Source organism: Passer montanus, unplaced genomic scaffold (assembly GCF_014805655.1).
Source record: "Passer montanus isolate IOZ18808 unplaced genomic scaffold, ASM1480565v1 scaffold26, whole genome shotgun sequence".
Lineage (NCBI taxonomy): Eukaryota > Metazoa > Chordata > Aves > Passeriformes > Passeridae > Passer > Passer montanus.
In genome coordinates, this window is record NW_024367261.1 from 4,581,175 (window position 1) to 4,605,062 (window position 23,888).

At 42.0% G+C, this 23,888-nt stretch overlaps 1 protein-coding gene across 7 annotated transcripts in view; it reads left to right on the forward strand.

Moving 5' to 3' along the window:
- The window catches only part of ATXN1 (ataxin 1), a 363,809-nt gene that overhangs the window by 163,682 nt on the left and 176,239 nt on the right, over window positions 1-23,888 (forward strand). For 6 of the 7 annotated variants that reach the window (XM_039712091.1, XM_039712092.1, XM_039712095.1 and 3 more), the window contains one exon: window positions 6,177-6,275. The exons of the other annotated variant lie outside the window; for it this stretch is intronic. The gene's annotated coding sequence lies outside the window, so the exon portion shown is untranslated. The remainder of the gene's footprint in view (window positions 1-6,176; window positions 6,276-23,888) is intronic. 7 annotated transcript variants of the gene reach the window in all.

Genomic DNA, 23,888 nt, shown 5'->3' on the forward strand with positions numbered 1-23,888 from the left:
TATGGGAGCCTCTAGAGCTACAGAGTGGAAGGTGAACCTCCTATACCTTAGGTTAGGCTGTAACTAGTAAATGACATTTTATTCTGTGGCCAGCCATTCACCTCACTTTTCAGATCGCTGTTCTAAATAGAAACCAAAAAAATAAAATACTTCTGAGACTTTGGCTTGTTACAATATGGGTTGCTGCTGCAGATGATTATATAGATCTATTTTGCTGCCTGTTCCCCATGCCAAAATTTAGAAAATAGTCTTAATTTTGAACTGCCCAGAAACACACCCCAAAATGGGAGTAATCATACTGAAACAAATTACTTTTTTTACATCCTGTATTTTTCCTCTATTTCTTCAACTGTTTCTCAGAGTATAAACTACTGCTACTGCCAGTGATACAATAATAGGTTAAACTAACATTTAAAAAAATTATAGTTGCTTAAAGGAATCTAGAAGTAAATCATTAAGATAACATTTATCTTCTGATTTAGTGTCTGAACCTGCTTCCTTGATGTTAGTGCAAATTAATGAAATTAGGATCATACTTTTAAAGAAATAGGAACAATTAAAAAACCCCTGAACCCCAGCAGTTGTATGTTTGAGCTGACCAACATAAAAATGTGACTGAAAAATTGTGGCATAAGCCTAAACATCAGCTAATTGTTATGGTGAATGGAATAATCTTCCATGGAGCTGTGAGTGACCAACTTTTTATTGTGCATCGGGGCCCTATTAATCCATACATTATTGACAGAGCATATGGTAACTGTTCCAAAACATGCCATATATAACATGCTTTTTTTACTGCTGTGTAAACTGCATTCTAATGTGTAACTGGGGATATAGGTAGTCTTAAAAAAACCATTTTGCACTGAGGTATTTGCTAGCAATATGGTGTATGGCCAGGATGTACAGTAGATATTCAAATTTAGTATGCTGCAGAATTTGTGAATTTGCATGTTAAAATACTTGTCATTTCTGGAAATACCCTGAGGTGTAACTGTCCACAACCTTCCTCTTCTAAATTATTATTAAATACTTGCTTTCAAAGCTGAATCTTTAGCCATTTGGAGTATTAATTTCATAGCTAGGGATTTTATAATCTCATAGTCAGGACTGTGACCCAGAAATCTTTTTTTTACCATTTTTGCTGTCCTTTTGATTAATATATATGAAGCACCAAAGCCTGTGTATCTCAATGCTGTTCATTACTCTGCCTTTTGGAAAAATTGAGGAAGAGCTAGGAAGAGACACGGGCAGGAGCAGAGAGCCTCATGCAGTTCTATCCAGAGATAATTTCTCCTGGCATCACTTGGCTGAGGAGAGGTAAACTGCTCATGCCTCTGGTCAGAACTATGTAGTTACATGTGAGCCCTTGTGAGTAGGGGGTTCAAAGCTGGCATATGTCCTTCCTGGGGGGACATTTTGGAGCTTCTGGGAGTGGATCATGGGAGTGCTGGGGCTCTTTCATCTCAAACTGTGAAAGCTAGGGCCTCACCTGCTTGTGTGCTGTTCAGAGATGGGGAACTGCCTGGGTGCAGGTGACCAGATTTTAGTTTTTCAGCCTGCCCCTGCAGCAGCTGCTCCTCAAGTGTTTTTTTTCTGCTGCTCTGTGCTGCTGTAGGGTTGGGTTTACCCTGAGAGCATATGCTTGTGGGTGCTCCATGGCACTGGTGCAGCTGAGGTATGGGGTCAAAAGAGGAATGATTAATGTGGGGGCTGCCTGTGAACCTGCTCACCTTCTACACACTTTCAAGAGACCTGGAAAATAAGGCAAGTAATTGCTAAGCCTGGAGTTTGTTTAAATACAACTCAAATATTGCATAATGTCTATTACCTAAATTTTTCTATCCTTTTGGAATGTTGCCCCTTGGGGATAAATGGATACAGGTGTTGCGCTGTGTGTGTAAAAAGGCGGGAATGTTCCTAGAGGCTGCTGCAGCCCTTGCTGGAGGTTGTGAGTGTGGGTTTGCAGTGTAATGGTGGTTTTTAGTTTGTACTCTGTGGTGGCAGTAGTGACCAGTGACTGTGGTCTGTGAACCTGTTGACTGGGAGCCTGCCTCTTCAGAGCAGGGATTCAGGAAAACAAACCTGGCTGTCAGCTGGTACAGTCATTCTATGGTGGACTTCGCTTTTATTGGGAAAACTTTGCAAATGGGAGAAGATGGAAAGCTTGGCCTTTCTTCAGGTGAAGAGAGGTCATAAAACTTTTTTTTTTGGTATGCCAATTGTTTTTTAGAATACTAATTATGCAGTTTCATTTTTATGTAATTTTCCTTTTTTTCCCCCTGTCCATTTTGAGTCAATTAGCACTTCTTTCTCTTTGACTATATGTGCAGCTGTTGATACCCAAAATTCTTTATTGATCTAGTAAAGTAGTTAAATGAGCTGACTTTGAAAGTACAATAGGATAGTTAAGTGAATCTATATAAAAATTAATGTTTAACAGAGAGCATCTTTGATAAAGTTAGCAAACATTCTGTGAGCAGTGTTATAGTTATGGCTGTTTTCAGACAACTTGAAAACCTTCTAGAGAACTCATCCTTTGGAGTAAAATGTTTTCTGCTTGTTTTAAGTTATGAAAGGGAATAAAGTGTTACTGTTGGTACTTGTCAGAATCCATTCCTTTCTCATACCTTGTAGTAAAGATAAAACTCCCCTTCCTATTTTTGTTGGTACATGTTGGGATCCATTCCTTTCTCATACCTTGTAAAGATAAAACTCCCCTTCCTATTTTTGAGATCCTGAAACATGGAAGTGAAAAATGCCTCATTTCATTATTTAGATATAGGCAAATAATATGTCCTTTTTTTGCACTATTTCTGACTGCTCTTAAAAAATTCCACTGCACCCCTGGTAGGTGAAATGGTATGGGCCTGAAACAGGAGAAACCATTCCTAAAAGTTAGCCTGGCTTATATCTGAGTGTGCTGCCTCTCATGCTTCATTGCAATTCCACATCAACCCACTGGTGTGATAACATGGAATGAGCTGCAGTCATCCAAACCTTTGCTTCATCTCTAGCAGTCAGGCTGGCAAGAGTGGAAAGTGTTCCTCAGAGGCAGGTTTGATGCTTAGGAAACCTGATTTAGGAGTAAATTTTTGCTCAGATGGGGACAGCCTTGCTCCTGCCCTGTGCCACTGGTGACAGAGGAGGAGCAGCAGGCCATGCCAGGCTGGGTACTCCTGGCATGGGCCTTGCCCACACGTGGTTGCAGGGAGAAGCCTGACAAGGGCTTTTGCTCAGGCAGAGCTCTTCATGCTGGGACTCATGGAACCTTGCTGGAGTTCAGCTGAACAGTGTAATTAGTATCATTTTAGCTCCCAGCCAGCTGTAATAGGTATCAGGAAGCTGCTTCTCTTTGCATAACCTATTAGAAAAGCTATTTTACTTTCCTACACGTATGCCTTATATGGAAGAACAGGCAGTGTGGTGTTTTGTCAGGAGACTGCATGAACTGTATTTTCCAGTGTCACAACTGGCAGCTGTGAAATCTGCATCAAAATGCTTGTCCCAAGCATCCTTGAAGCCAGCTAGGGGAAAGTACTGCTGGGTGTGCAGGGTGCTCATACCTGAGCTCGGGGCAGATGCCTACTCTGGTCCTCACTGGCGTCAAGGGAGTTAGTGGTTGAACTAGGGAAGCTGATCTGGGCAATCTTCCAGCCTGAAGGATGTGAGGCAGAAACGGATGGGAGGAACTGTAAATGATACGAGGGAAGCAGTAGGCTAGGAGAAGAAGGGTCCAATAAAATCAAGCAATAAAATACATCCATAAAACTGCAGGACCTGAAGTTTGAAACAGTAGCTCTATGCTTACATACTTGGCACAACTTTCATTTCTAATTTGTCTGCTTCCTTCAGGCTTCCTCTTGCCAGAGAGGTGGTCTGTATGCTCACTGTCTGCAGCTGGAGAGTCCCTGGTCTGCTCATGCCGGTGGTGATAGAGGACCACAGGGAGATAAGAGTTTTTGCTGTAGCAGTCATTGCTCTTGGGTGGGTGTGCTTGGCTGGTTTTCCAGATCATAGACTTCAGGCAGTAAGGCATTAGAAATATTATAGTCTATTAAATGTACTGTAGAGCGTTTGGCTGCACTAACTGCTGCTTTTAATAGAGCTCAGATCTGACATTTTTGGGACTGAGAGGGTTTGGATGTAAACTTTGTTAAATTGGTTTTGAAAAAGGAAGTTCTTTCATGCTTTGAAGGGAAAAAAATATGAAGACAGAACTGCAAGTCTCTTCCTTAAATCAAAGTTTTCTGCCTGAAACGGGAACAGCTCAGCAGAACAGTTTAAGTAAACATGGCCATAACTGCTTATCTGAGCTATTGGCATCCTCTCTTCTTACTGTGTTACTTTTTTGTGGTATCCTGGCGTCTCTCAGTCACTGATGTGTTTGTTCTCACAGCACCTCCTTTGTAGGCATATACTTTTGTGTCCAGTTGATAGTTGCCACCAAGATTGGAGGCTTTATCTGAAGACCTTGCTCCAGGAATTTTCTACACCTATGCAGATGAGATTTTGGAACTGGTGTCTGAACAGTCCTTCCTGCTTCCAGCTCTGAATTTCTCTCTGTCTCTGATGTGGCTTCTTTATTTATTAAGCAGGGGAAACAACAGAGGCAACTGTTTCTGAGTCATCCCAAGTCAGTGTTCAGCCCAGGACAGGATGAAATCTAGGCCAGTGACAGCTGGTGTACAGTTGTAGCCTATGTGGGGGGTCAGTATAAACACTGGGAGATTTGCTGGAAATCACGTTATGTATGTGAGAGTGCAAGGAATTAGGTACCATACTCTAAAGCTGCTGCCTGAGTGTGGGATCATGATTCTTCCCTTGGGTAGGAAAAATGCACCATATTGCGAGAATTACTTATTGATACCTTATTACAGCTTGGGTGGGTTTTGCCTGTGTGTGTTAAAATAATGTAGACCCACAGTAGGTCTTTTATCTAGGAGGCATTGCCACATGCAACTTTTGTCTTCCACTGTATCATTACTTGAAGCTTCATTATTAAAATTAATTCTTAAGTTAATTCTTTGCTCTTAAGACCAGCCTCTAAAGATACAAATTTGTTTTTATTTGTACATGAACAACAAGAAGAATGTTTTAGTTATAAAATGTAGGATTGTAATTTATTTGATAGGTCTAGTAAAGTAAGAAATTCAGTAATGTTTTATAGAGCACTTCTGTGTGTTCTATAACATCTTCAAAGTAATGGAAGAATAAGAAATGAGAAGTGAGAGATGATTTGTGTTTTTTCATGGGAATGAATGTGTCTACATTTTTGAGGCTCTAATATAAGTTCTTCCTCATTTTGGTTATGCTACGAGGAATAAAATCAATTATAAGAAGTAAAAGAAGACTGTGCCTCTTGCTTAGTTTTGTTGTGATTCTGACAACAGTGCATCAGGTCATGGGAAGTGATCTCAGCCATATTTTTAGTTACAGTTTGAAAAATTATGTTTTGTCATGAAATAGTGCCCAGAGTTTTAAAGCCAGTACACATGCAGATGTAAGTTTATTGCACTGCCAATGCCAGTCTAGTATATAAAGAGCTTCACAACTGTTTGGATCTGCTCTTCTTTCATAATGGGTTGCAACTTGTTTACTAATGCTTGAAAGCATGTACACATCAAATAAATCTCTGGTATTTGGGCCATAGTGTACCAGCATTATGCAAAGGGAAGATTAACCACACTCAGTATTAAGCTACGATCCACTTCACTCCTGATTCCTCACCATAGTAAATCAACCAAACCATCAAAGAACAGAATTAGTGGAAGGGTTCCTCAGACAACAGATTTATTTCCATGTTTATTTTTATTATTGTTAAGAAAAGGGAAATCAGCAGACCAAATCTGCCTGGGGGCCCAGGGCATTATAAATTAATCAAAAGACATGAAGTGAACTTTTGGGTGTGGAAAACCAGCACCAGATGCAAATGCTACATAGCTGCATCATATGGTGTGTACGGTGTTGCTGCAACAACAGCTCAGAGCAACAGCTGAGAGGCAACACGCCTGCTTTGACTGCTGCTGCTCTCAATAGATAGCCTTTAGCCAGCAGTATATTGGCAAATCTGACACAGAGTGAATTTGCAACATTGACTCAAAAGACTTTCCTAACATGAAGCATCTTTAATGCATATAATTTTAGCTCTTTCCTGTTTTTACTCTGCTCTCTTTCAGTGAAAAGGTCAAGAAAAGCAGTAGCTCAGTGGCTGAATTTTTCTGAAGTGCTTTACAGCAGGGAAAGTGGGGAAACCTCTTAAAGTGGTGTCTTATTCAGTAAGTTAAACTTTTTTTTCTTCAGTTAATTAATTAATTGATTTTCTTTTAATGTTTTTAATTCTTTGTATCAGCATAATTATAGTCACTTACAAGCTGTCCCCAGGCAGGTGTGAAACTCCTCATCCCCACCTTGGCTTTCCCCCTCCCCCAGAAGTAGTCTTTGCCCACTGAAACCTGTCAGCTCACTTTGGCAGATACAGAAGTGTGCAGCTGACTCAGACCCTACACGAAGCGACTGTCCCTGTGCCCCAGCTGGGGCTGGTCGCTGCATTCCTGTTCAGAGATGTGCCCTATCGAGTGCGCGCCTTTCTTCAGCACTTGCCCTGCAGTGCCCTGCCTTTGTCTTTGTACATCCAGCTGCAGTAATGAGAGGTTTTCCAGAGAACAAAATGGGAACTTTTTGGGTTTTCCCCTACAGCAATAGTGTAGGTATATTTGATGTTGCTACCACAATCACTATAAGAAATGAAAGAGAGGGGACTGTATTAATTTTACAGTAACAGATAGGGAGGCACTCAGAAAGATTTTCTTTAATGTAACTAGAGGTTCAGTTAGTGCTGCCGCCTTACGTTGATTCCAATGGAAGGTCAGAGATGTAAAAAAGGGTAGTGCTGAATATTCAAATTTAATTTGTAGCATCAATTTAGGATGGCTTATAAGTTTAACTAACCTTAAGGTTGCTAAGTACTTCCAGTTGAGGCCAGAAGGAATTTCAGTTGGTCAGCAGTTCCTGTGATTTGGCCTGATACTACTTACTGTCATTTTCTTGCACACTTGATATTTCTGCATTTTTTTGCAGGTATGAGTTTCTTTGCTCACATCACTTTATGCCTCATTTGCTAACTCTTCTGTTCTGGAAAATTGGCAAGATGACAGCATTCAACTCCCTCATCCTTTTGTGTTAGGGTTAATCCTCAGGTTTCTTTCCGATGTGTCTCCAGAAATATGTATTCAGCTGAGGCTGAATGCTGATTTGATTTGTAATACTAAAATGTGAACAGTGCAGATCACTTTCTGTCTCTTAAAAAAAATCACAGTAGAGGTGTATATAAACAGTTTTAGAGTTTTAAACTCAGTCACATAAAATATGTTTCTAACATACAGATGTACTTTGGCACATGCCAGAGTACTTTGCTGAATCTGGATGTTTGCTTTGTAAACTTGGAACTTTACAATTAACAATTAGATGACCGATCACTTTACAGGTTATGGTATTTTACTGCTCTGAATTGTGCTTTGGCATGACAGACAGATTTTTATTTTGATTTCAGATTATATGACTTGTTTTTACTTCTTTTTTTGCTTACCATATGATTTAATTAAAGTTTTGTTGCAGTGACTGACAGTTGCTTTATTTGATACCTGTTTATAGACATTGATTCATTACTTTTTCAGGGTACTGATATTTGTCAGAAGAGAATGGTATTATTTCTTTTGTCAATGAAAATGAGGCTATAAATTACTGTAATTTTGGGATATATTTCTGGTATGAGCAAACAGTATTCCCCTGGTGAGTTTTCTGCTGTGGAAAACTAGGTTATGCATAATATATTTTAGAAAAGACCTGTATTCCTCTGAAGAGGAATGGCATTGTGCAACTCCTAGAAACAGAGAAGAATTGAAACGTTTGTACAGTCTTATTCAAAGTATGGAAGCATCTGCAGTGTTGTTCCTCCTTGTTCACAGGGGAGACTGCTGGAAATTACTGGTTCTGGGTTCTGGTTGTGATAAATAATATTTTTTTTAACCCCTCTTTTTTAGGACAGGGGGTGAAGGGTTCAGCTTTGAGCACCTTGGTGCAGTCACCTGCCGGCTTCTTCCCAGAGCCGCCCTGCGCCTGCCACTGGTGCAGGTGTGTTGGGTCCCAAGGTGATGATACCCCAGTCACCAAAGATCAAACAAAAGTCACACAGATGTGTCACAGAGATGTGTGACTTTGTATTTTACTGATAAGTACAAAAGGATTTTGCAAAATTACGACGTGAGTAAGCTGTGGGAGTAGGGAGGATATGATGTATTCTTCCCTACTAAAATCATTGTGTTAACACTCTTGGCACCATCGCTGAACTCCACAGTAACTGGTGGTGTACATTTTAAAAACACACCGAGCAGCACACACTGTTTAATTCCGCGTTCTGTTACGCAACAGAGCGCGATTGCCTCAGTGAAGCACATCTGCATTGCAAGAGTAAACTCTCCTGGGAAGCAAGTGCATCTTCCACAGAAGTAGGAGTGAGGCGTGGGCTGGGCATTGCTATTTTGGCAAGCAGAGGGAGCCAGTGTTGGAAAGCTGCCTCACCTTTCACTTTCCATGGAACTTACCCTTTCTCCCCGTTTCAGGCACCAGCCACTGCCACTTGCTTCTCTTAGTGGTGGCATGGGGATGGGGATGTTTTCAGTTGTTGATTAAAAGCATTTATCAGGGTTTTGGGAACCATGGTCTTTGCTATCTGTCAGGTTTGTTTGTGATCCTTGAGCAGAATAGGCTGTTAGGGAGCAGTAAAGAATGCACTTTAGAAAAACATCTGGAAGAGCTAAGAAAACATTTTGGTTTTACTAAAATAAGCCAAAGAAAACCACACCTGTGTGATAGTATCTTCTGTAACTGCTAAGTCGGCAGCAGTTGATGGAAGGCACAAAATTCCTCTAACTTTTATACTGTGTTTCAGTTTGCTTCTTCCAAGTCTCTCTTTTGCTGGAAGCAAAGTGAAGCTCCTGCTGTTTCATTTCTGCTGAAGTTCTTCCTGTCATCCTAAGCTTGGTTATCAACCCTCGTTTTTCTCCTATCAGCATGCATTACATTTTTATGGCAGTGTTTAGCAAAGGCTTTCCAACAGTGCCTATGACAGTGTAATTGGACCCCTCTGTCTGACTGAAATTGCTCCCTCTTTAATGGGGGGCTCTGGCTGCTTTCTAACACAGCTTTCTTTGAGGCAAGCTGGATGTCTAGTTAGCTGGTCTGTAATGTGGGTGCACAGCATTTCACCAGGCATTAGTCAAAGTAGTTATTCATGGTTTGCTGTTAAACTGCGAGACTGGAGTGAGTGAGATTCCCTAGGGGTCTGTCCTGGCTTTGGTAATACTCACTGTTTTCATTATTGAAATGATGGATGGAGCAGAGAGAGCAGTTGTTAATTTTACATAGGAAAAAAAGCGTGAAGGGGGGCTGCAAGCTCCTTGGAAGGCAGGATTAGAGTTTTGAGCTGCCCTGGCTAACAGGAGAAATAGTCTGGGAAAAAACCCTGAAAAACAGCCAGGATACAAACATAGAAGTGCTGTAGAGAGATAGAAATGTCCAGTTGCATGAGACAGAATGGGGCTGACTCAGTAGTGGTTCTGCAGAAGAAGGTCTGTCAGCTGGTGTTGGTCTGTGTTGGAGTAGCAGTTTGGCCTGGTTTGGTTGAATAGGGTGGTAAAAAAATCACAACTGGTTCCCAGAGCAGCAGTGAAAACCAGCTTGACATGTCCTTCTCTCCTTTCCCCTGGCACCTGCACTGCCAGTGCTCTGCTGAGTGGGCAGCTTTTATTTTGATCCCCTGTCTGCCTCAGTTGTGACTGTAGAGCTGGTGACCATGCCTGTAGGGAAGTGTCCCAGCTCAAATCCTCCCAGGCCTGGTCCACATGTGCAGGACAGCTCATCTGAGAGGGAAAAGGGTTGCAGACCTGAGACCGTAGGTGTCATACAGTCATATGAGGAACAAGGGTTCCACATCCCCACCTGTGTTCCTCAAAAAAGCACTGTTTTAGGGTGTGTAAAGAAAAGGCATGAAATAACTCCTCCACTCCATTCAGTGTTTGAAATGGCTTAACATCTAGTTTGGGGCACAACGCAGTCAAGAGCCAGCTGGGTGGTGTCCAGGGAGAAGGCAGGAAAAATGATGAAAGATTTGGAAAGCATGACCTGGGAAAGAAGATGAAAGAATGGGGATTGTTTAGTCTACAGGGGACAAGGCCAGTAACAGACATGATAGTAGTATTCAAGTATGTGGAAGGTTCCTGCGAGGAGGAGGGGAATAAACTGTACTGCATGACTGCTTGGGGTTAGGTCTAAAAGAAATGGGCTCAATATGAAGGTGGCAAGACTTAGGTAAACATTTAAGAAAGCTTTGAAATTATAAGGATATTTTGGTCCTGTAGTTATTTGCCTTTGAGGAAGCTGTGGAAGCATCATCACTGGAGTTTTTTATAAAACAGACAAACCTCCTACGGGAATATTTTGGGTATTGCTTTGGGAAAGGAGGTGGAATTCATGCTTCTGAAGGTCGTTTCCCAGGAAATAATGAAGAAATCTTATTTATTTATTTATTTATTTTATTATGTGAACTTAGGCAATTAGGTAATCTAATAACCCAGCAAATAACTCAAGAGATAGTGGCAATTCATTATTGCAACACACAGTGGTAAATAGACAGCTGATTTATGCACAAAACCCAGTGATTATGATATCCTTCTGCTATCTGTTCGAGTTTAAAAAAAAATCTGAGCAAGCTAATTTTACTGGAGCATTTCAAAAGACTGTTCCTGTAAATATCTTACTCTATACAGAAATAGAGGAAGCGATGTTACTTGACTTTGCTTATTGAAGTATTGTGCAAACACTATCAGTACCTGTTATTGATTGTACATAGCATGGCCATAGTAAAGCCAGCAGTACTTTATGAGGCACAGGAGCTAAACTGAAGCAAGATGTTGTGTTTTCAGTCTTGATGTCTGTGCACTTATGTGCTTCTCTTATGTGGAGTAGGGAGCAGGCTGAGAAGAACTAAGCTTTAATTACCTCATTGCTATCTATACACGAGTTACTCTCTGTTGTCTTGTTACATTAAGTGCCTTGAGAAATGCCTTGTGGTGTCCCTATGAATAATTTCCTCCCTTTTTTCTTCACTGGAGGATTCCTTCTATGACTTTGAAAGTTCCTGCAGGTCCCCTGATGTCTTTAAGCTCCATTTCTGCAATAGGACAAAAATGTACTTTTCTTTTTGAAACAGTTTCCCCTGTTCTTGTCCCTGTGCATGACAGGGAAGAGGAGGTCTCATGTGGTGCTATGATGCATGAGAACAAGCTGGGCAATGGAGTTGCTACAGGACACCCTTAGGAGAGTTTCCAGAGTTGGGAGGGCCAGTTTGCATCCATGTGAGAGCAGCTAGGCTCCTTGTGTCCTGCTCAGTGCAGCCTCTGGTTTGACAGTTCTGAGGGATGTTCTGTGACCCTCATCCTGGGCCTAGGAGCAGTGGCAGAGGATGGTGCAGAGTCACCATGTGCCCAGCATGGATTTAGCAAGGCTTATCATAATCCTGGCAGTATCCACACTAACCCTGGGCAGTCAGACATCACCGTGCGTTCGTGTCCCTGGGCCTGCAGCTCTGGCCTCACAGTGCTGTGCCTATGCCAAGAGACCTGCTGCTGAGCCACTCCAGGTGCTCCTGCACCTGGAAGAGTTGCCCTGAGCACTCAAAAATTGCTGCTCATTACCTCTTTGCAAGAGCTTCCTCTTCCTAGTCTGCTGCTATGCAGGTCTGTGTCCTGATTGAGTGTGATAACAAAATGAGGACACGTATTCACACGTGCACATATGTGCATGTATTTTAGTCTCTTGCCTTTTTAAATATGGAATAGCAGTATGCACTTGTCTCTGTCCCAGTGTATCTGCTTTGCATCAGAAAACTAATGTTCTTCATGGTCTTGAGTGTCCCATCTCATAAGAAATAAATCAGCACTGCTCTTCCTGTGGAGGTTCTTCGGGGGATTTAAACTCCCGATATCAATTGTGACTAAAATCAGTAATCAGAAGAAGTTTACAGAAATCACCAGCTTCTAAATCTTGCTTTGCATTTACTCTTTAGTTATAGTCCTTAAAGAAGAGAATACTTTCAGTACTTGAAATAATATCACATATCTTTTTTTAAACTTTTACTGCATTGTATTTCTACAGATGTTCTAGCACTAATCTGCTCCAACAGAGATTTCTGTGGGCCTTTAATTTTGCTTTTTTTTAAAATCAGTGTTGTGCTTTCTGTTCACTGTTGACTAGATTAGATTTTTTCATGTGACTTGTATCAGGCTATATTCACATTAAAATAAACGTTCAGCAAAAACGCCCAAAAAGGAGATTCTGAAACATTTCTGTCATGCAACTAAATGCTTCCTTAAAATAGGAGCTGAAAAATTGGAGGGGAGAAGAGAAAAAAAAATTCAGCTTGTTTTGCATTAAAATTAAGTAATTTTTTTAAGTAACTGTTAATTCTAGTTATTAAGTCAAATTTGGTTTTTTGGTCACAGTATCTTAGATAAGAGTTTTGGGAATCATCTTGAACTCTTGCATATCACTTCTGGTAAGAAATTATTTTAACTCCTATTACCATTTAACTCCTATAACCATCTACAACTTCCAGTTTCTTTGTTTTGTTTGAAACCAGCTATATAACTCAGCCTGCTAAATGCAGTGACATGGCATACCTTCTCCAGTCTGGCAGAAGACTCTGCTCCTGCAAGCTGTCTGGCAGGCCTGGTTTAAGAAGTGTAGTCATTAACTGATAGCAGTTTTGAGGTTTGATTTTCTTTGTGACTTCAGCAGGAAACAACCTTCTCTAAATGTTGCTCAAACAGGAACCCTGAATTTGAGCAGTTTCAATAGATACTACATTTGAATGTAATATACATTGTCATAACCTAGTTTAGAATATGTCTTAATTTACATACATAAGTGCATGAGAAAGAAATCACTTATATATATTAGTCTGCATGCAGAAGGTGGTGATGCATCTCCACTGTGCCCAGAGGGGGAGAAGAGGGTTGTGTAGCAGACTTCGGAGAAGAACAGAGCTTGAGGCTTTGCTGTTGTGTTCCCAGTCACATTCTTGGATCTTGCAAAAGTAACTCTGTCTTTCAGATTCATCTAGCTGTAAATGAGGAACTGAGACTGAAAACTGTTGAGAGATTTTAGGAATAAAGTTAGTAATTTTGTTTTCTGATACACTACATAATCGCTTCCAGGAAAAGGCAGTGATGGCTGTTGGTCCCACGGGTGGCAGCAAGCTCAAGGCACGTATGGATCAAGTGTGATAACAGTGATCACTTGTGGAGTCTGGCGGTTTTCTTCTTGGAGAACTTTGCAAACATGAGCTGGAAGGAAAGATACTGGAAAAATTAATTTTTTTTCTCTACAAATAAAGAAAAGCCAGTTCTTGGAAACTGGGGAAGGAATCAATGATGTGGTGCTGAGGTAAATCTTCAAAGATGGGCATGGGTGGAGTATTGGGTGATTGCCCAATGATGATTGCCCCTCTTCCATCTCCCTTGGCCATGACTCTGGCTGCGCACTCTTCCCAGCATTGCTCCTGGTCAGAGTTCAGGCATGAGAAGAAGTTGCTGCTCCTGGCATGTACAGTGCTGGTTAACTCTTAGCGTCATAAGCTTTGTGCTCCCTCACTTGTACCTTTCCCTTCTCCTCTCCTAGCTTGATGCCCATCCTCAGCTGCCTCTGATGCAGGGTGTCACCCTTGCCTAACTGTGTCTTGGAGCTCAGCATAGAGGGATGAGTGCATCTGATGGGTCCTTTTGAAACGCGATGCTCAGAAGTGTGTGTATTGACAGGGCCTGTGGCTGGGAGATGAGGAACCTTTTTGCAGAACTATCAGTCATGGTTTGTCATCCATTTGTCACTGTTTAGCAGTTTCTGCACTGGTGGCCTGAGAGCCCTGTGGTGGGATTTATGTAAGTGCAGCACTGTCTCCGCGCTGAGGTCAAGGGAGTCCTCACTGAGTCTGCATCTGAGCTCTGATCACAGTTTGTCACTAATTGTGTTCAGGTCAGTTGACACTGTATGTCCACATGCAAATTGCAGAGTGATTTCAGGAATCAGCTGCAGAAGAAATAGAGGCACTTGCATTATGAGTTCAAAGAAAATCAGCAATGTGAAACCCAGCAGTAAAATGAGCATGAGGGTGTTTCTGCATGGCCAAAACCCTTCAAGGGGTAATGGAAAGATTAGACTGGGGGAAAAATTGTGTATCAGCTTCCATGAATCCTGTACATTTATCTTTTGGGGTTCTTTGTGTTTGGTTGTTGTTGTGGATGCTATAATCAGGAGTATGTTTGTAGACTTACAAGGGGAAGGCCACACGGCAGTTTGTGGTTGCAGACTGATTCACTGGCTGCTGCAGCCTGCGAATGGTGGGCAGGGCAAGGTGGATTCCAGGAGCACAGACACTTAACTGCAGGCAGCTGATGGGGACCTTCTGTGAGTGAGTAACAAAAGGAGTTCCACTGCATGCAGGCCAGAAAATATCAGCTAACGAAGCCTCTAAGATAAGATTTAAACTGACAGGAAATGAAAACTAACTTTACTATTTTTCATACAGGCTGACCACCCTCCCCCTTCACTAATGTTCCTGATGACCGTAGGGGAGCAGTTCCTCTACCTACTTCTTGGAATGTACACATTTGGGTTAGAAAAGTGCATGACCAAAGTGCAGAGCCAGGTTCTGCTGTCTGTGGGGCTGCAGTGAGCCTTGGCTCTCAGTCCAGCTTTATTTTAGACAAACCCTTGTGGTCGTTATCTCCAAAAAAGCTGCATTTGAAAGCAAGGACTTGTGTAAAGAAGGAAAGTCAACACTTTCCTGTCTCTCTCTCTGCCTGTTACAACAGATCTGTTGCTGTGCAGAGTGTGTTAGGCTCAGCAACTGCTCTTCCTCAGCATACCTGTCAAATTTTGAAATCTATAAATAAGGATGTTTGGAGCAGGGGGAATAGACACACCTTCTAGCTCCATTGAAATGTTTGGGTGTAACATGCTTATTTTGGCAGGACAGATTGGGAAAAACAAACTCTATCTCTTTCTATATATATTGCTAAAATATAGGGACTATCCCAAATAAAACAGCTGGTGTGTCTATGTGGCTAAAGCAGATTTCCTTAGATTTATGCTAGTCATGCTATATGAGCTGCACTAAAAGAAAATTAAACAAGTCATTTTTCGTCCCCTTCAGCTGCAGACCTTTGCCAAAGTTTGTTTCTTAGAAATTGGATGAACCTGATGAAGCAGGATCTTGTATCTAAAAATAGAGGATTTTACTTTTCATCTTGCCCCTTACAGGCAGGGTATAATTTTACCTCATTCAAGAAGTGAGATGAAAGGTGATTTGAGCTTTGCCTTATGTCTCCATCCTCATTTGAGCTTGTGACAGAGGACCTTCATCTTTCCTGACCAGATTCAGAAGTGGAGGGATCCTGACAGTGAGGAACCACCATTGCAGGTTGTCTAAGTGGTCAGGGCCGCATTTGCATTTTGCAGGTAATGTGGCCTTGCATATGACTATATGGCTTCTGCTACCCAAGAACATGGGGCTAAATATTCTGCTCTTGCAGCAAAACAGGGCATGCAAAAAAAGCTGGAGCTTTAAACCTGAGTTTTGCAAAGCCACCTGAGCTGCAGGTCCACTGGAGTGTAGCTCTGCAAGCAGCCCCATCTGCCCTTTCGGCTTCTTGAGACTCGTACGAGCTGTCCGGCTGCAGCTGCCTCCGGGCTCTGCAGGTGCTTGCAGGGGAGCCAGAACGGGGCCGGGGGGGATACTGCAGCCGCCTGCCCTTGGCACCCGCCAGGAAAGCCAAGTCTGACTAGCAGGAAGGGAAAAGCTGGCTGGCGGCCAGGTTGAATGCCATGATCCCAGCGACAGCTTCCTTCCCCCACTCTCTTCCTCCCCACCCCGCCGCTGGAGTGGTTTGGAGGGTGGTGTCCCAGGCTCTCGTCGGGGTGTGTGAGTGTTGGGGCGGTGCTGTTGCTTTGCTTTCTCTGCTGTTTTTTGCGTGTGTCTGTCGGCAGCTGTTTGCCTGCTGCTTTTCTAACCATGCGTGGCGTTCTTTGATTCACAGGATCGCAAGCGTACGAGCCAGCGTGTGGCAGCTTGGCACGACTGTTTCATTAGAGCAAAGAAGGCCTGTGTCCTGCAGGGTTGTTTTAGTAAAGACATGTCCCATCTGCTGCTTCTTATCACCCTTTTTATCTGTGCTGCTGACTCATGCAGTGTGGTCTGCTCAGCTCTCCATCGCAGTCACATCACACTTTGAGTTACCTTTACTATGACTCATGTTTGCTTTTTCACTTGGCAAGTGTTAAGCTAAAAACAACCCAGTCTTGTCCCTCTCTCGTATGCTATGTCCTTTTTCTACCCTGTACCTCCAAGTCTCTTCTCTCCATCATAACCTTTTCCTTCCCCTCAAGTAAAATATTTGTACGTAAGTTTTAAGCTGTGTAATTTTGTCTTTCAGAGGATCTCTGTACTGTGCACCTCAGGCTAGTGAGATTGCCAGTCTGTGCTAAAGTATGGTAGTTCCTCTAAGTTGCTGTCACAGATACGTTTGGTGGAGAATATTTTTGTTTCCTCTGTTTAAACACATCTGTGTTTATTAGTTTTGGTGTGAAATTTTGCATTGGGGCTGTGTGTGCATCTTTGTGTTTTGATACGTAGTACACGCACACAGATCCAAAACCCCTTGACTTCAAATTTTGTGTGCACTTTCAAGCCTATGTGTTGAGCTAATGAGATCATAGCTTGAAACCACTTGTGCTGAGGTTTCTCTCGCTTCTTTTGGCCTATACTTTCAGAGCCAGCTTGAAGACCAAGGTGTGTATCCTGTGTGGGCATCGGTAACTCGTTTCACCAAGCTTGAAATCCCCACTTAAGGTGCTAGTGCATTGTTTCCAGGCTAAAGAGAGTGACTGAGGAGTGCTACTGAAGGCTTGGTATTTCCTGGCTTCAGTTGAGGGGAATTTTGCAAGTGATTTCTTTGTGGACAGATTTGTGTGCATTTGGCCCTTTTTAGTGCTGAAATCCTGAATCTTTTTCAAAGGAGAGCCTGCTGCATGTTTCACTGAGGACAGATGACTGGCAGAGGTTGCTGTACAGTTTAACTGATGCTGAGTTCTGTATCTTACTGTACGGAGTCCTTGGTCATGCCAAACTTCTGCCAAAACTGGCAGTCTAGTTGAGGTCTGTTTGCCCTGAATAAACCTTGAAGAGTTGTGCTTTTATAGTGCTGTTGTGATAACTACTTGGATATCATAAAAATTGGCCTAGAAATGAAGGAGAGAAATTCTTGGAAGAAGTTTTAGAACAGGAAGGGAGGGTTATGCGAGACTTTTTATTTAAAAGAAAAACAGTTGTTCTCATATTCTTCTAGCAAACACCAGGCAGGTTTAGATTGCTCTGCCAGATTTTCTTTTCTAGGAACAAAGTTAGACTTCTTTTTTACATCAGGGTGCACGCAACAGATGAGAACACACATCTGTCTCTTATAGACTTGTGTGTAGAAAACACTTTTCAATGTTAAATAGCTAACACTGGTTTTAGACCAAGCTGCTTAAAACTATTGCAAAGGCTAAGTGATTTATCTGAGCCCATGGACATAGCCTTTGAAGCAGCACCACCTGATCAAGCAGACTCTCTAGTCCCATTTCAGCCCTCTGAGATGGAGAAAAGTCCTTTTGGTACCCAATCTGCAGGGTTAGAGACTTGGTATCTCCTTCTTATGGAAGGCAGTAGACCATGTTTCAGCATTTCTTCTGGTGTGTGTGCTAAACAATGCCTTGGATAGACTGAGGCCTTTGCTGCTAGCAGTTTAGCTTGAGAATACCAGGGGATATGTAATAAGTGCAGGAGCTTTACCTTTCCAAGCTTGTGGAATGGCCAGCTTCTGTCTCTGGGCAGGTGTGTCATGTCGTCTCCAGTTCCCATCTCTCCTTCCTGTTTAGCTTGAAAATGTCACGATTTTATGAATTTGCTGCTCCTGGGTGTCCCTGGCAGTGTGTTGCCAAGTTTTGTTGCTCCCTGGTGTAAATAAATGGGGCTAATGGTGATCACAAGCAAAAATATTCCATTGTTTCTGAGAAGCATTTCCTTCTCTTGTAAGCCTAAACAAATACGGTCCATAACTCCAAGCAGTGAATGTAGGGCCCTCCTTCTCAGCTTGTTGCATCTGTCTAGGAGATAGGCGTTGCTCATTGGAGTCCTTGACCCTCAGAGATTTTGTGTTTTCAAGCCCATGACCATGGTTATATATGTACATGGTGCTGTCCCTGACCTAGTGCTAGTGGTGCTGAGGTATGTCATGGGCACATGATGTGGAGCAAAGGAAATCAGTGCTTATGGGCAGGGGTTCTCGTGCCTCACAGACACAGGCTGCACCCTTGGGAAGATGGTGGTGTGTAGAAATAGCTTTATTTTCTGTTTTCCCTCGTGGTGTGAGGTGGGGGGAGGTATGGGTCTGCAGGTGGCCAGTGCTGAGCCCTCCTGCTCAGTACTGCAGGGCAGCTTTCCCTCAGCAGGAGCAAGGCAGCGCTTCCTGCCTCGGGACAGGCTTAGGTTCACTGTGCAGCTCGTTTTACCCATGTGCAAAATAGATGTGTAATGATACCTGCCTTTGATGTGGAATCCAGTCTTAATTAATTAATTAATTGATGTTCCCTAAATGCCTTGAGATCTGAGAATCACTGCCTGTGCTCCAGAACAGCAACAACACTTGGAGGCTGGAGAGCCATTTCTGCTCCCATGATGAGGTTTCTCAAAAGAAGGAACTCCAGCTCCTCCTTCCCCAGCTTCTCTCCCATTGTTTCTGGATGAAGTGATACTGTCCTGTGCATTAATTGTATGGCTTGCTCCTTCTGACTTCTGCCTAAATAAATAAATAAATAAATAAACTGATGTGTTTAATGCAGTCAGCACGTAGGGTGCTTGCCAAAGAATTTCTCAAAGCAGCAGAGCTGGGTTGCCAAATGTCATGTCTTTTATATAAAGCATTCTTCAGGAAGCAAAGTTGCACAGGGGAAAAAAAAAAGAGAAGAAAATGTTATAAAAACTCTTACTGCTGTAAGAAACATTGTCTTCCTCCACAGGGAGAATGTCTGGGCCGTGTCATGGTGGGATCAAGGGATCCTATTTTTATTTCCTCTCAAAGGCCCCTCTCTCATTTCTTTTCTGCACTCCCCCTCTCAAAGAGTAGCTCTTTACTGTGCTGGCTGGGGGACATGGATTTCAATTAGCATTCAAAAGCAGGGTTATGTGATGGTCAGCTTACATGTGGATTTTGCCAGTAGATTTTGGGTGGAGAAGAGGTTGTTTAAACAATGTCACTGTCAGAATATATATTAGTACAATGTGATTAATGATTGAAAAAAGCCAACGGAAATTTAAAAAATATATTTATTTCAGGGAGCGTGGGGGAGGTAACAAAACTTCAGCATCAAAACATGAGGCTGTATGTTGTAAATGCATGCAGATCTGTTTTTAGTGAGAAAGCTTATATGTACCATTGAGAAAGCTTATATTATGTTTAGTTGTGTCTGTGTTTAGGAGTGCATTGTGTCAGGTCAGCAGTGGGCTGCAGTGGTTTGACCCTGGGTTTTCCCTGACAGGTGGAGTTTGCTGTGGGATCTGCTGTGTTCAGAGAGGCTTGGCCTCAAACCCCTTTTGTACTGCAGCCCACAATTTGCTGTGGGCTTGTGGGAGCCAAAGGTGCCCTGGGGTGAGGCAGCACCTGCTGTGTTTTTCCAGGGGCAAAGGATGCCAGAGGGTCTGTGGGTGGGTGAGTGGGTGACAAGCTGCATTGGGCATTTTGGGGGTTAACATTGTGTCCCGTGGGCTGTAGGCTGGGCATGGATGTCCTGGGTAGCTGGACTGAGCAGAGAGCAGGGTTTTGCCCAGTTTCAGGGCCCTGTAGGGGTCCCAGACAGCAACTTGCTGCTGCTCAGCTCACCCAGCTGCTTTTTGGTAAAGATGTGGGAGGGTGAGTTTTGGAAATTGCATTGTGTAGGCTCATAGAATTGCTTCTGCTTATTTGTGTGCTCCCAGTTCCTATCTCTGGGTAGTTCTTACAACTCCATAGGCCAGTACTTTTTCCTCTAAATGAAAGCTTTGTTGTGGCAATGTGTTGGGTGTAAGTGTCTGCAGGCCCTCCATTGCTCTCAGTGTTGTGCACTGACTGGTTGACTTTTTAAGCCTGGCATGGATTTGCAATGTAAATGTGCTCCATTGAATTGGTATCAATAACAGAGAGTTGGAGCTGTACTGAGGTTTACAAAACAGGGTTGAAATAGATTTTCTGAACTTTAGCCCTCTACAGTGTTTTATCTCACAGGAATATTTAATCTGGTAGCATAATGTGAGATCATTTAAGCAGCAGTGCAGCCTCACAACTCAATTCTCCCATGTTATAGCTGCAAATGACTGAATGCAAATTTAAACTATATATACTACTGTTTCCATCCGGATCTGCCACAACTCCTTTGAACTTCCATCAGGGTTACTATATGGCACTGCAGAATAATTAACACAGTATGCATTAGCAGTATGTTCATTTGTCCTATATTTTGTCAGGAACAAATCAGCACCAATAGTTGGATAAGCAGCAAGAGCTTCTGCTTTTGGATTCTCGATGTCTGTATTGCAACAATGCAGCAAGTTAATGGTAATGAGTCTTCAGTTAGTGGAGTTACATAATTTTAAAACGTTGTGAAAAAACCCTTCAATTCTTCTTCTCCTTCCTTTTTCCAGGAGGCAGATTGAAATTCTGTGTGATGAAAAATCCACATCTCTCAGTACAGAGTCAGTAGGGAAGTCCTCACCACACAGTAAATTGTGACAGGTGCCGGTGTTTCTTCTGAGATGTGCTGTGTCAGAAACAGGGACTCTTTCAATTGTACTTCTTCTTTCTTCTTGTAATTACACAGTTCCGCAGTCCTGCTTCTCTCCCTGGGTTGCAAGCACTGAAGTTTTCACTGTCTCTGAGTCCTCGGCCATGTGTCTTGTGTTGTGTGTTGATCTAACAATGAGGGAAAGAAGACGAATAAATAGGCTAGTGCTCAGATTTTATAGATTTTTTTTTTACAAATGCCTTTAGAGTGCAAGTGTTAGATAATTCCCAGATAGGAGAAAAGCATTCTGAGCAACAGTTATTGTATGTGTTTGTATGACTAGTGCCGTAAGAATGTAAATTAATATGGTATGTATATATAAGCATCATTTTAGATTAATTTCTGAATTCATAAGTTATATAGTCCTCAGAATACATAAGGTGACAATGATATTTGCATGAAGAAGCAGAACATGATAACCCTTCCATTTATACTTAGGCACAGATTGGGTATGGTGATGAGAATGGGAAGAGCCTGCATCGGTTGGAGTTACAGTGACCTAAGTTTGCCATATGCCCTTCCCTCCCACATTCCCTCTAGGTTTTTTTCCTTCTTTCCTTTTCATTGGGGAATTATTTCTCTTCTCTGTATTTTGTTTACACTGTCAATATAGCAGTGTTTGTTCAAGAGAGGTATTTGATTTTGCAGCTGACATTTATTTACAGGGTCACCTTTTAGTCCCTGTGTTGGATTGCCATTCCCTGTGAGCAGTATCTCACGAGCAGAGTAACCCAGTGTCTAAAAGATTCCATAGAAAACTGTCTCTCTCTCTGAGTCCCCAGTAAAATGCAGGTGGAGGCATGCTTTGGGCATTTTGTTAACACTTTTGTGGAGCTTATATTGTTCTTTGAGACATAATAAGCCTCCAAGAGCCCACCAGGTCAAAGGGTTTCTAGCAGTGTACTACTGTTGCTGAAGCCTGTGGCTCAGTTTGTGTGGCTGATTTTTGAATGGTCGGCTTTCAGCAACATAACCCAGGGAAAGATGTCTCTGAATGTGGCAAGGGAGGGTTTGGAATAGCTTTTTAAATGTCCCTTCCAACCCAAACCATTCTGTGATTCTGTTGATCTCTGACAAGTTTTTACTGCTATTTTTCTCCAGTGCAATGATCATCTTTGCATATGCTCAGCAGTTACTCCATTACTACTAGGAGCAGAGGGTACTGTGTCTTTGAATGTTTTGACACTCACTGCTTTAGTTCTTGACTCATGACTTACGTAAGTCTCTTGAGTAGGTTTCAGGTTGCTATTTAGAGGTGATGATATGCTTCTTGTGGAGAAAGCATGGAGGCAAGGAGCTTTAGACAACTGTCTTGCTTTCCTTGTCCTTTTCTCATGATTTTTGGTTCTTTTTTGGTTTGTGTGAATAGTCAGGGAAGGCAAAAAGGGAGAAAATAGGTCTGTGGAAAATGTGTCCTTAAATGAAGATGTAGGCATGTAAATATTTATATGCAGTTTTAAAATTTTGCTGGTTATCAAAGAGATTAAAAGAAAACAGAAAAATTAGTAGGCTTCTCTGGGTGAGTGGCTCCTTGAATATGAGAACATTGCTGTTAAGGTGCTCAAATATGAGTATAGAAAATACAAGTTCAGCTATTCAGGTCTGAACAATTTACCATTGTAGAAATGGGAAGTAGGAAGAGGAAGAGTTGGAAGGAACAAACAATACAGTGACTTGTGGGGAAGCATCAGATATTCAAAACTGTTACTCTAAACTGAAACATTTTCAGCTTTTAAAAATCAGCTTTCTGCACCAAATCATTTGACATTTTTTTCATAATCTTCACATTTCCCCTCCTTTACTTTATTTTTACGGCTCTCTAAGCTACAAACCTAAGTGAAGTGGGGAGGGGAGAGAGAGCAAGAGACAGTGAGCATGATTTATGAGTCTCACATTATCAAGAATGTGGTGGGAGGGAGGGGGGGATAAGATAAATCTGTGAATAATACCATGCAAAGAAGTTCAGAATGTGGAACCACTCCAGGCCGTGAATGATCCTGTGAAATTTCATGCCTTGTTTGTGTAAGACGGTCAGAAAGTTATTTTCTTCTTGTCTCTGAAAGAAAGCTGGCTCCAGACGTCCTTGAAATCTTGTGGGATTTGCTAAAAATCATGGGAATTGGTAGCAAAAGTCAGGGTGAATATGACAGTTAACTCTATATAGATGGTTATTTTGGCTCTTGGTCTTCATACTTCAAACCTTATTTGCATTAAAATGCTTGTTGTTAGACTTGTAAAATGTCTTTTGAGTCTTCATAGGATTTCTTGAAATTATCTGCAGGGGAAGTATTAGGACCATGTTATTCATGAAAATTTTTGAGATCCTTTACACTGAATGTATGTATGTATGTATATTTTATTTTTCATCAGAAGGATAAAACTTCTCATCATGAGTATTTTGTTTTGCTCAGTAGCTTCCTTGTCAGATAGGAATGTGGATTTGAGATACACTGTGACTTGATCCTGATATTTTATGCCTGTTGTGCACCTGTACAATACCTCTTTGACTTCTGAGTGAAATGCTGTGTATGGTGGTAGGAGGACATATATTCAACATTTTAAGGACTCTGTAACATAAAACCTGAACTTCAGCATTTAGTTTCTTACTGTTTGCTGTGGTGGAGGCATTGTCCTGTGGTACTAGAACAACTTTCAGTTTTTTGATAGTAGTAGTGATCTTTACCTGCCTTGCTACAAATACGCTGAGTGGGCTTTTGAGGGATGAGATTTACTGCTTACTTTAGCAAGTTGTGCAAACAATATCTGACTTAATAATTTTATTTTCTACTTGTAATTACATATCCTTTTTTTGGTAATGCCTTCAGAACTCCTCTGTTCATTATAAACTCTCAGATCATAATTTTAGGAATAATGTGTATCTTGACTGGTCATAACGAGGCTGAAATTCCATCTTGGGCTTCTGG